At 41.1% G+C, this 13,434-nt stretch overlaps 1 long non-coding RNA gene across 2 annotated transcripts; it reads left to right on the forward strand.

Annotated features, from left to right (window-relative positions):
- The first annotated feature begins 1,888 nt into the window (after window positions 1-1,888).
- On the forward strand, window positions 1,889-8,755 carry LOC115250734 (uncharacterized). Of its 2 annotated transcripts, XR_003889306.1 has the most exons (3): window positions 1,889-2,116; window positions 8,393-8,475; window positions 8,567-8,755. It is a non-coding gene; the product is annotated as an uncharacterized lncRNA (long non-coding RNA). The 2 variants fall into 2 exon arrangements; XR_003889307.1 differs by lacking the exon at window positions 1,889-2,116 and having other exon boundaries at window positions 8,371-8,475.
- Window positions 8,756-13,434: the final 4,679 nt, after the last annotated feature.

Here is a 13,434-nt window from a genome sequence, read left to right on the forward strand (position 1 = left end):
ATGAGAAAATAAGAAGAGGAAACAAAGTCACTTAGATTTATCAAGCTGTTTGAAGAAATTGTATCTTATTCTAACCAGTTTTATGCTAATTATTAATCCCAGATTAAGTTGCTAATTTTAAGTAAACAGTTTAAATAAGTGGGTTTTCATCACTCATTTAGAAGACTTTACTTAAAGATATTTCTTGTCAAGTTTCAACGCCTCCTCCACCCTTTACTATAGAGTCAACATCCATAACACGCCTGCCAAAAGATGATTCTCAGCCTGTTCTGACAACACCAGCCTCCCCCTCAGAATGAGCAACAAGTGAAATGAAAACACTCTAAAAGTGAGGTGGTTCTGGTTAGATGGGAAATAGAAGCCTATTGTCAGAGTTGTGTCTTTTTTTCTAGTAAGTTGGGGGGAAATGGCAATATTTGTTCCTTACAAACAAACAAGAATGGAGATATTAGTGTTTAGTGGTGTAAACAAAAAGGGAAAAAAAGGAACAGAGAGGGGGAAATGGAACATAGAGGAGGAAGTGGAGGTGTTGATTTACTTTGATGTAACGATTCCCCAAATCCACTGATCCGTTTCATGAATTGTTTCTCATCTATCCATCACTCGAGGAGCAATCCATCACTTGAATAAAACAGCAATAAACAGTCTGAAAATAATTAACCTGCCAAAGGCTGCGGTGATTTATTTAAATGCCTGAGGGGTGTATCTGAACTGCTGCATTTTAATGTATCAGTTTATTTCTTTATGTTTGGCTTATAATGTGTGATAATATGGCCGGTTTAAGGATCTGGTACCACTAATTGGGATATTTTTTAATGACTTTTTTCCCCTTTTATAGCTGGTTAGAGACAGTTTCATCAGTTTCAAAAACTTAGTCTGGTTATTGATGTATATTATTATGGTGATAATTGTTTAATTAATTTCTCTGCTGTGTTTTTTATAATACTATGATGTCAAACCAGTACACCTATCTGGAGACCCTAATAGAACTTCAATATGCAAATAGACTGCCCTACTCTCAGAGGGATGTTTTTTTGTGGTCTTTCAAAGTACAATGTGTGACTGACCCTTTGGCTACCCCCCACCCCTTCTACTGTCAAACCACCCCAGGCATGGGGTCTGACTGCCTTTTCTACTTTTATACCAATAGTCAGGCTAGCCATACTAATACTCATTGTTACAATGGGGCGATCTAACCTTTAGCATTGTCGTAGCTATGCTGCTAAAGGCCAAAACTACTCCTCTCCTCTGCTCTCCTCTCCTCTCTTCTCCTAGTTTTGTGCTTGACACTGATGTCTCGCCTCACTGACCCCTACATTTTAATTATTAATCAAGCACAATAATTACATATTTCATGTAAAATATGTGTCTTGTGTTTTTGCAAGGTATGGTGGATGTGTCTATTCCTCTCTTCTTTTCTTTCCCTCCATATGAGCTTGGTCCTTCTTGTGCTGGGTGGTGAACTAAACTGAGGAATCCACGCCTTGAGGACATGAGCTGCACAGCCGCAGCTGAGAACACATGGAGTCTAAGTTCATTTACGAGGCACCATGAGGCTTAAGAGCACTTACGGCTCTGTCTTTAAACCACTTTCAGTGCAGGCCGTTATTGGGAGAATTCAGCCATCTCTGAGAGAAATGGTTGGGTGATAGATCTGTGTGTTGAACCATTTTCTCGAAGCAGTTAGACAAGAACAGCTGCTCAGGGCTCCCAAATGAATTAAATGCTGGCTCCAGATTTATTAGATATAGTTGTACACGTGGATGAGGGCTTCACTGTTTCTCCTCCTTATTTCTAAGTATGCCCGTGGGCCGATCAGACCGGGTGCCTTTGGTTCGTGCTCCTCTACTGATAACCTATAAACAAAATGGTTGAGTAATAACCTTCACTCCCTCCCCTTCACCGCTTAACTTCTCCCTGGGTGCATAAAGACCGCTGGAGTGTTCTGCTGCTTGTCTTTCGGCACATTGTGTACCCATTAACAAGGCCTGTCATCGCTAAACCTGACCCTACAGGCCCCATGTCCTCTTAGGTCGCTGACTATGCTATGACGTCTCCTGCGTGACAACTCATCCGCCATTAAGATGACACAATGGTGGGACCAACATCAATTAAGGTAATTTGTTTTACTTTTTACAAAAATTTTAGTTTAAAATATGATAGCTAGGGTTTTCATAGTCATTTAGTTGGTATTAGCGACACTCATGTCACGTCTCTGTCCTTTCATCAATCTCTAAATTGAGCATAAAAAAAGAACTGTGAAACTCTATCTCTATAGCTTTCGCTGCCATGTGGTGTCCTGAGAGAGTTCTTAGATTTCCCCCTAAAGTGAGTATTACACCTCTAACATTCAAACTGTTTATGTCATTGTGGACAGAAAACAACTTACATGAGGTAAAATCCTGAATTTTTTTGTCACCTGTTGCTACAATTGGCTAAAAAGCGAGTGTAAACACATTAGCTCAGGTGAAGTAAAGCTTACACACCCAGATAATGTGAAAGTCTGCTCATGTACACAGACGAGTTGCCTTGGAATGGGACAAGCACTGGAGAGCTCAATCCTGTTAGAACAACATGTAAAAAGGGAGAGGCTTTAGCATCAGCATGTCTTAGTCATGCCAGTTCACCTCTTGGTTGTAAACTTGCTAGCTCACTAGGCCAACAGGATATTAACCACGAAGTGATCCCATTGCCATGTGTTTATATTCGGACCAAGATAATAGTCAATTTATATCAAATAATTATACATGCAGTCATCAAACACAAATTACTGTAGTGTCCCAATGTATTGCAATATCTTAAGATATAAATACACAAGTCAATATAAATGAATACCAGATGCCACAATTGTACCGATATAGCCGAAATTATCACCACTATGCCTTCCAGGGGTATGGCCTTCAATTTTTCATGAGAAATATGTATTATTCTTTTCAAATCCAGCGCAGTTTGGGAGTACCTTTATCCATTTTTCTGGAGAGGTAACATTCCTGGATTTCAGCATCTTCTGTCCTTTAAAATTCCAAACTCCACCGGTTTAGTGTGTTGCTGTGTCTGTCGAGTCGGCTGGGTAAATATAAGTCAATCTGGTGAACTTCCAATCCAGATTTTAGACATTCCCAAAGACAGTGAGGTCTGGTTGCTTTTTTATTTAGACATTTACCATGTGTTTACATGCATTACCAATTACCAATAACTAAAATATGAAATAAGAATACAAAAAAGACATATTTTACATTTTATACAAAGGCATATTTTTATTCTAATATTTACATTTTATTGACATTAAATATATCTTCCATGGACTGTGCATCCACTAAAAATTGTATCTGAGGAGGTACTAAGAGAATCCAAGTATCTGTGTGTGTGTGTGTGTGTATGTGTGTGTGTGCGTGTGGACGGGGGAGTCATTAATGCAGCAAGGAGACTGCATTTCAGTCCAAGTTTAGCGTTGCTGACAGGACGTTAAAGTCTCTCAGAATACTGTTGAACTGCTCTGTAGATACTGTCTCGAGGTTCATCATCACAGCTTTATCTAAAATCACCCTTTGGAGAGCTTCGTTTCCATTTTCTCTCTTACTAATTGTATAGACTATCAATTAGGCTGTCATTGCTTAATAAATATAGGTCATATTGATTGTTTTATTTCCAACTTCTTCATCAAATAATTGTAATACTAAGCTGCAGGTAACAGTGAAAGGAGAGATTTTACATTTTGAAGTACAGTCGTAGCGATCCGGGAGAGGCTTGTAATCTTCAGCACTATCTGCGATCTGGGAATATTGTCACTTTCAAGGCAAAATGTACTAGCTAAATGGGGGAAATTAGTAGCCTCGTCACGTGCACGTGACCACAAAATCTAAAGCAATTATCTAGTTAGCATGCTTCAGTCAGTTTATCGGAGTACATCCACAGATAGTGCCGTATCTCAAACTTCCTGTCTCATCTTGTTGAGATTGTCTTAGCATTAGCTGGCTTAATGTAGGAGCTAATGGATACACAGATGTCCATGTTTGTTGACCTTACTCTTCATCTCACTTGAGACATTAAAAAAAAATCTAATAAAATGATCAGAGAAACCCATAAACATCTGCGTATTAGGGAGAAATATGGGTGTGTCCTTTGTGTGTGTTCTTTGTGTTTTGGTAAATAAATGATATATCCACATTATGCTGTTTAAATGATCAATGAATACTCTATAAAAGAGGTGGATAATGGGCAGAGTTTGGTTTTAAGGCTAGTTCTCTTTGCACCGCCGATGATATATGCTTGCAAAAACCACATGTTCAATTCTTCAAGATTTTCAAGGTGTGACACGTACATGGACCATTCATGCCTCCAGCTTCTGCTGCTTTGGGAGCCTTACACAGCTGCCTTTGGTCATGAGGTGGGGTAGACCCTGACAACCTGTTAGCTCATCCCAGGGCTAAAACGGAGAGTTAACAACCATTTACACTCTCACTCACACCTAAGGTCATTTTAGAGTCACCAAGCTCCCCCCAACTGCAAGTGTTTGGAGTGTGGGAAGTTAGAGTACCGACAAAGACACATGCAAACTTCAGAGCAATGCCAAAGTACCCTTGAACATGATACGAATCCACAATTGCTCGCATAGGGCCCCAAAACAAAACCAAGCAGGCATGGTCTTGTGAGCCTATTTAGTCATTGGTACGTTGAAGTATGCATTTTCCAGCATTGACCCTGCTGTGGCTGGCCTTGCTTTGGCTGGTCTGGTGTAATGCATTGTGGGATACCTGGCTGTCCCAAGTCCACACATCTTATGCATAAATGGACAGAGAAAGTACACTTTAAGCAACCTTGGAGCATGTCTGACAGCTTGTAAACTTTGAACTTGGAACTGGTGGCGATTGATGACATTTCACAAGAGTATGTGAACGCAAGGACTGGGAAGTATGCATTTTGACAACTGAACTATGTCCCTTATCTAATAAGTGCAGGCTAACAGAACATAAATATCCTAGAAAAGTGATATATTGACATTCAACTGCTGATTTATCAGGTCTACAGTTTATTATCTACTTGAGGGGGCTCGCTAGCTAACAACTGCTAACTGGGACTTCTACCAGTACAGATGAGTTAGTGATATACAACCCTGGTGGGTGGTGATTCTGCTGCAAGCAGAGGCTGCTGAGGCAGAAGAAGCAATATAATATCAGAGCAGCAGCATAAACAAACACGAGAAATGGAGACGTTACATAAAAAAGAGGCAGCGGCAAAGTGACAGGCTAATTATTGCGACTGAATAGATGGGACCATCTGATGCAAACAGCTGATATCTCAATTGAGGGCCACAGACAATGACAGCTGGGAGTTAGAAGTGAGCGCGCATAAGGAATGAGTGATCGGAAACCGTGAAAACACGATAAATAATCAGTTTTCAAAAATGTTAACATCGCATTATGCTTGGACTGGGCATAGATAGAGTTGAAATGTATTATTTATATCAAAAGGACAGTAATAGTTTGATCATGAATCAAAAAAAGGATTTGTGAGAGTGGGAAAGGATTTGATTTGTTTATTATAATAGAGGTTATTAATTGCGAAGTTGCTGTTGCATTATGTTTAGCACTAATGCTGCTCTGCAAAGATGAGTGCATTTTAATCCTGATTACATAAATGGGTATGAGACTGATTAAAATGCTAATACAGAAGGGTTATGACTATTTGGTGTAACTACAAAAAAGTCCCCATAATTAAAACATGGGGTTCTCTACCTGCACAGCCAGAGCGTGACTTTGGTTTAAGCTAGCTTCAGCATACTGAAGCGCGCACAACAAAAGCAAGCGTTACTTTTCATTCGATGCACCAGAATTGGAATTAGTGTGGCACTACTCCTCTCCAGCCCTCCTAGCGGTGAAGGATTCAGTGGGTGTCAAATATGGAGCAATCCATTACGATTACGAGCCCCTGAAAGTGGGAAGGACGGTATCTAATTGAATCGGGTGGTGATGTAATCATATCAAAATGTCTGGCATGACTGCCCACCACTCCTCCATAGACTCCTCTTTACCCCAATGCTGAAATAATGTGTGACACCCTAAAAACTTTGCACTTAATATAAATAGTTTTCAAGATATTGCATAAGTATGTAAAGAAATGTCTGTTCTTATGGTGCAAATGCAGCTCTGCTCCATTTTCCATCCTTGACCTGAATATAAGCTCCACATGATTGAAAGTGTTGGAGTGCTTGTGCCTGCATGACAATGACAACGTCACAAAGACCCCCCTCTTTGCAGACTTTGACTCGAACCTGACCTTCCTGTCAGGTGGGTGGCATCCAACTTAGGAGAACTTTTTTTTAAACAAAGTACCAATGGCGTAGTTCCGAGTCTGCACATTCAAGCTGCCCAAGTGGCAGCAGCAAAGGCCAGGATGCATTGTGCTACACAGATACTTCAAGTCACCCAGTGAAGCCTAATTCATCGGTCGCTGAATGGAGAAGAGGTCACCGGCCTGAACTCTTCCCGGTGAAACCCGCTTTTCTTTTTATTGCAGAGTCTTGATAACAATGGTTTGAAGGCAGGTGTCTAGCAGTGCAGTGGTCAGCAGGTTGTTGAATTATAACTTGCTTCATTCAATTCTGTGTGATTTAGCTCTTGGCTTGAGCACATTGTGGCTAATTGTTTTTCTCTCTTTTTTCTCCCTTGCTCTGCTAATATGCTTGAAATGAAACTTGTGGTTGGTATTAAAGCAATAACATTTATTCCTGATCCAGCAAGATAGCAATGTAGAGGTAAACTGGTACCACAATGGCCATTAAAAATTAGTAAACAGTGCTAATGAAACTACGTTGTTTACCTTTTTACATGCTGTTTCACTTTGCATTAACTGGGTATGATAGCTCTATATTAAAATATTTTGATTTCAGACACAATAACATGCTAACAAGTCCGGTTTTAACCAGATGAATACAAAAAAACTCATTTTTTGTGTGTCATGTAAACATGCTGTTTTATGTTAGTGTTAGCAATTGGCGCCCAGTAAAAGCTGTTCATATCAACCTCCCCCAAAAAAGAAGCCCTTACAATAACACGGAGCTTTTTATTCAGCTGAGCCTCACAGTCCACCTCCCATTGCTCGTTACTCCAGTATTGTAGTGGACCTCGTCTGAACAGATTCCACAGGCTAACTGCTCCAAGCATTGGTCTCCAAGAGGCCGAGATGTGTCTTGACCTTAATAGCATCTGTAAAAGGTGAATGGTCAAATCGCAGAGCTCGTAAGTGGCTGAACGCAATCAGCAGACTGACTAACTGACAGGAGCATTTAAAAGTGGAGACTAACGCCACGTGGGAGAGGCACCGGTAGGGGTCCACACCACTTATTAATGATTGCAAGGCACATTGCGACACTCGAAGACCCCAAGGGTTTGCAGAATCTCTCTTTTTTTCCTCTTTTCTCACCTTTTTTTTCATAAGAGACAGGCGTCTGGCGGTGTTTCACAGTGAAAGGCACCTATTTTCCTCACATGGGTACTTTGACAGGAACAAATAGGAAGCGATACAAGAAAATAGAGCAGGACAGCTGATTTGAAAGCAGGCTGTAGGAAGGGATTATGGAGATTTAGAACCTCCACGACTCCTCCCAGTGTCTTTTTTTTCCTTCTCTTGTGAAAGCTGGCTGTACTATAATGAAGACAGTCCATCAGTCCAGCCACATCCACATCCAGGCTTTTCTTTTTTACACGGCACATGTGCTTAAGCCCGCGTGGATAATTCCTTTGTGTCTGTGTAGGTGCGGAGCTGGTTCAAGCCAGCCTGCTTTGTATGCATGCATGTCCACATGAATCTACATCATCTCCTGTCCTCTATGTTTTCATTTTTCTCTCGTATTCCTCCCTCCGTCCCGCGTCTTAACGATCGCAGCTGGGTGACTGAAAGGGCTAGCTTTGGCATGAGCGGCCGTGGAAGAAAGGCAAGCAAATTAATGACATCACTTCTCAGATAAGAGGTGAGGCATATTTTTTCCCACCTGAAAAAGCAAATAAACAACAGCCACCTGTGGTAGATTACCTCCCCACTCTTTCATTAAGTCATTCCCTCTGTTCTTTCCCTTTCTCCCACTTGTGTTCTTAAAGCATTGCTCTCTCCTCCCTGATGTGTTCTTTAAGAGCTACAACCCACACTCAAGTCGGCATTTATGCCATTGGAAGAGGACCAGGCTAGAAGTAAAGTGCCGTGTTCACTTATCACATCAGTATGAGTTTAAGGGTTTTATCTTAGGAAAGAGTGCACAAGGGGGAGATGACCAAAATGACATGTATCAAACAGCGAACTATTGCTTGTCCTGTTGGTTAGGATGTGGAGTTCCAATTTGTTTTTGCTTTGTTGCCCGGCCTTGCTTTTATTGTGCTCGTTTCTCTCATCTGTGCAGGCTGGGTGTGGCAGGCAGATTTCTCCAACCCTTCCTCTGGAGTTGCTCACCTGCTGCTCGTCAGCTCATCAGGAGCAGCAGTGGTAATTGCGTACCGGCTGGTGTGCTCATTGTTATTGTGAGAAGCTAGTGTTTGGATTTCTGTTTCTCTGATCGCCTTTGTGTTGTTTCCAGCCTTACCTGCCACGATCAGCCTCGTTTCCTGGGTCCAGCCTGATCTTTTTGGACTACACCTGCAAGTTTTGCTTGTTGCTCTTTTTGCTTTGGAAAAGGACTTTTCTGGTTGTGGTCTGCATTGTGGGTTCAGTGTCCTGTCGGGCTGCCTTAACATTTTGTGTTTTGCTGCAGTAAAATATTGAAACAGAATTGCGTAAATGATATGGACAAATCCCATAAAGGTATCGCAAAGAGCCAACCGGACTATTGAAATCAAGACGTTTCACCTGTAATCGAAAGGGCATCATTAACGTCTGAATTTATGGACACCGTTGTACTGTATTAGCTTAAATAGTTTGAACTCCCACCAATGCATTCAGAACTGAAGAAGACTTTTGGGTAAGAGGTGAAACATCTCCAAGTTGCTTTCAATGGCTGAGCCGACTCTTCAACCAATCTTACTGGATTAACGTTACCTAGATTAATGAGAACCTACCTGGAGATATAGACAAAAAGGGCAGGTATGTACACTCATCAGACTCCAGCCTGACCAAATTAGTGAACTCCGATGGAAAAGATGGGTGTCCCTTTGCCTAGTGAACCAATTGAATCCTGGTGCAGTAACAACAGCACAAGTCCTAAGAATTGAACTAGAAGCTAGAAAAGGTTGGAAAGCATCCTGGGGGTAGATATGGAGACTCTAGTAGGTGCAAAGGCTAATATCTTGTTGGGATAGAATTAGGATAATATTATTAAATTATCGTCAAAGCGCTTGGTTCCTGTTTTCGGTAACAGTCAATACTCGCTTCAGGCAATAACTTGGTTCGGTCCACTATTAATGCAGTGTGAAAGTGGAACAAACCAAAGAAATGAGTCACTTTTCCCAACATTCCTGGAAACAAATCACCGCCAAATTGAACTGAATACCCCAGAATTCAATTATTGTTCATTTGATGTCTATTCCAATCAAGATTATCTCGTGGGGCTTTACAGAAACCTGAAATCAGAACCCCAAAGTAGCAACAGTGGCAGGAATTAGTCCCTTTAACAGGAAGAAACCTGAAGCAAGATGAGGCTAATATGGTGGCCTGATGTGGAATAGCCCTAAATCACCTGCCACTTGTGCTTGTTGTCACCTGTAAATAAAGCACAAAGCTACACAATGTAACGCAAAAGGTTATTTTTCCAGACTAATTCCCCCAGCAAATATAAAGAGAACAAAGCCGGGTCTGTCTGTTCACAGCCCTCTGATGGGCTGCTTTAAACAGCGCTAGCCAAGAGAGATAGCCCCATGGCTTAAATTGATTGCTAGAGACATATGTTGGCAACACAGTATTTCACTCTGTGTGAAATCTCCCCTATGGGGCACATAGGGTTGAACTGGGAGGGTTAGCAGAGAAAAGCCTGAAATGAGGATGAGAACTGAGCTTCAAAGCAAGCAGGTGTTTGCCACTCGCGCATTTTTTTTCCTGCAAGCAAACAGGAGTGGATGAATGCATATGTATCGGTTATGTGGATGCCGTACTCCTCAGTTGTGTGTCGGAATTTTTCAGCACACAAGAGCGACTGTCTACGCAGACGGCGATAAGCGCGTTATCTCGCAGCGCTGAGTGGGCCGTTTGAAAGACAGCCATTTTTTTTCCTGGCAACTCCTTGGAGAGACGTATGATGGAGAGGGAATATGGACAGGGAGGATGCTGAGATACTGTGTGTGTGTGCGTGTGTGTGTGCGTGTGCACGCACGCACGCCTGTGTGCAGGGGGTTTACAAGAAGAAAGAGGGAAAATAAACAGCCTGTAGGCGGAGAGCAAATACAAATAGAATTCTTTATGTTTTTAATACATCTCATACATCAGAATATATTTATGTGCACACACATCATTACTCACACTTGCAAATTACACAGATGATTGGGCAAATTACCTCTTGGTCACACTCTCGCCAGCACTCAAAGAGATCCGCTCCCATAAGATGCACTTTCAAGGCAACCCACCTTCATCCTCGATCTCCGTGTTGGCCTATGGACATATTAAACCATTAGTAGGTTCTCTAAAAGAAAATACCTTCATTTACTTGGTTGTTGAAATTTGAATGAGTGCGGCTTAGTGCCATTTGATCTCCATACAGTAAAAACAGGGCTGTGTTCTGTGCTATTCAATTCTGGTAGTGTACAGAATGTGCTGCCTAAAAGCCATGTTTGGCAATTTTAGCTAACGCTGGACTCAAAACATGGCTAATCATCGACACTTTCAAACCTGCTTGTGTTGATGTGAAGGTTAGTTTAAGACTGGCAGTCGCTCTGATAGGCTCAGTTTGTAAAGTGGTCATTCAAATGTCCAGATATCAGCGACTCAGACTCATGACAACCATAACTGAGCTATGGAGCCACAATCTTCTTCAACATGCTTCTACGCTGTGAACCCCCCCTGCTGCAATTCCATTACACCAGCCAATTTGCTGCAATAGTCTGGAGTACATTTTCACCTACAGAAAACATGGAAATGTGTAAGTCTGACTCAAATCATGCTAAATGCAATATCCCATGTCAGAATATGTTAATATGTCAAAACCGAAGAAAACTAAAAGCATAATGCTGTGTAGTTGCAATGAATCTGTAAAAAAAAATTCATTTAAAGAAATATCATCTTGCTTTCATGCAGAAATCAACATATCAAACATTAAAAGAGCATAAGAAACAGGGGAAAATGCAAAAGAGGTGTGAAAATATGAGCGCAAACCAAGTTCCAAAAACCTGTGAATGTAAAGGGGTGAAACAGATGTTGATTTCTCTGCAGAGTAGACGAAGGGTGGTTGTTTTTTAAAAGGTTATCAAAAGTGCCACCATAGACTGCAACACATGGGCTATTACCAGTGTGTAAATGGAATCACGAAAGAAGAAACTGAATAAATCAATGGAATTCATAGCATCAGGACATGAGTGGGTTGAGATCGGAACAGACGCCTCAAACGTGTGTTTAAATTTGATGGGAAAAAATGCTTCATTCATTAACAGGAATTTCCTTTTTATTTGCTGTTTTCTACTAAAATCCCTTTTTGGAAGCACACTCAACATGGTATTTGCACAACATCGGAAAAATTTGGCTTTAGGATTAATCACTTGTTTGCCATGTATATTAGCAACAAAACGTTAATGCCCCAGGTTTCTTCCTGTTAAAAGGGAGTTTTCCCCGCTGCTGTTGTTTGTTAAGGGCTTTGGTGGTTTCTGGAAAGTATCGAGAGACAACTTCAAGGTCGCTATGAGTTGAATCGAACAGAATGAAAATGTACATGTATACATGCAAGCAGAACCCCTTCTTTGCTCAAGGGCTTCTCCTGATTGATGGCTTGAGAACTTAGAAGATGGTCTTGAAAAGTGTTTTTAATTTAATTTGCTACTTATATATTTACTATACTGGAAAAGAATAACGTCGACGTGCACTGTCTGAAAGCTTGATCATCATAGCAACCACTAAGAGGAGTCAGTAGATGAGATTGTGCATAATGGCGCGCTCGTATGTACACTTTGGAAAACACTTCACTTGCATGCGCGTTAGATCCCTTTCAAATACCTCGCCTAGCAGGATTTTCAGCCCTCATCTGAGGCGCCATGGCAGCGGTAGTCCACCCACACCTGTGTAACTTATAAGTGAATTGAAGGCCATTTGTCACTGTTGAGCCCCTGCAGTGTAGCACACAGACACACACACACAGAGGTTAGCTTAATATAGCATCTCTGCTGAAGGCTCTGAATGTTCCACGGCAGGTCGAATCCTTACGCCACAGTATTCCTCCATCAATTCATCTAACATGCAACATGCATTATAGGTAATTGGTAATAAGGTAAAATTCATCTTCCAGCCTTGGCAGTACTCTCATTCTGGTAATAAGAGATTTGGTTTGTTGCTTAATGTAGCTTCTGTGCGCCGCTTTGTCCTCATGTTGCATTGCTGTTTGTTCTAAATGTCCACACAATAGCAAAAACAGATCATTTGAACTCCTTTGCAACTTTGGGTTGGTGAATTAGCATCCAGGATTTTTCAAAAAGTATATCAAGGTCCTCAGCTTTTTGACTACCGTATTTTCTGGACTATATGTTTAAGTCGCACTAGCCAAAAACTGCATAATAAAGAAGAGAAATAGATATATAAGTCGCACTGGACTATAAGTCGCATTTTGGGGGGAAATTTATTTGATAAAATCCGAGACCAAGAAAATACATTCCATCTTGAAAGGCAATTTAAAATAATAATGGATTAGCAATAGCGTTACGGTATGCTAACGTAACAAAATCAGCTACATGACCCACAACGAACTGAGTACGTGTCTGCTTTGTTAACATAACATATTAACAGTTATTCAGATAACTATAGCATATAGAACATCCAAGCAAGTTTACCAAACAACCAAGTCTAACTCCATAGACGAAGCACCGCTTCTTCTTCTGCATCGCTAAAGGAACTCGTTCCTCAGGTACACGTGCCTAGAGCGCCCTCTCGTGGTTGTCAGTGTGAAAATAACGAACATGTGAAATTATGTAATAATGTATTTATTTAACATATAAGTCGCTCCGGAGTACAAGTCGCACCCCCTGACAAACTATGAAAAAATACGGTAATTTTGCTTTGCTTTTAATTTTTGGCGTTGAAGTCAGCTAATTGCTCTGCAGATTATGTCCTATCCTTAAGCATACATTCTATCCTTATTTCTTCCCTGTTTCCTGGAGAAAGTATAAAGGTAAGCCTTGATCTGGCTTACATAGGTAACTGATTATCACGTGCACTAAATCTGAATTATTGCTTCGTGCTATAAACTAGACGAAGATAAATGATGGAGCAAGCGTGTGTCCTGCCTTTCCTCATGCATTACACAGTGTCTCTCTTTTTGAA

This window comes from Takifugu rubripes, chromosome 8 (genome assembly GCF_901000725.2).
Source record: "Takifugu rubripes chromosome 8, fTakRub1.2, whole genome shotgun sequence".
NCBI lineage: Eukaryota > Metazoa > Chordata > Actinopteri > Tetraodontiformes > Tetraodontidae > Takifugu > Takifugu rubripes.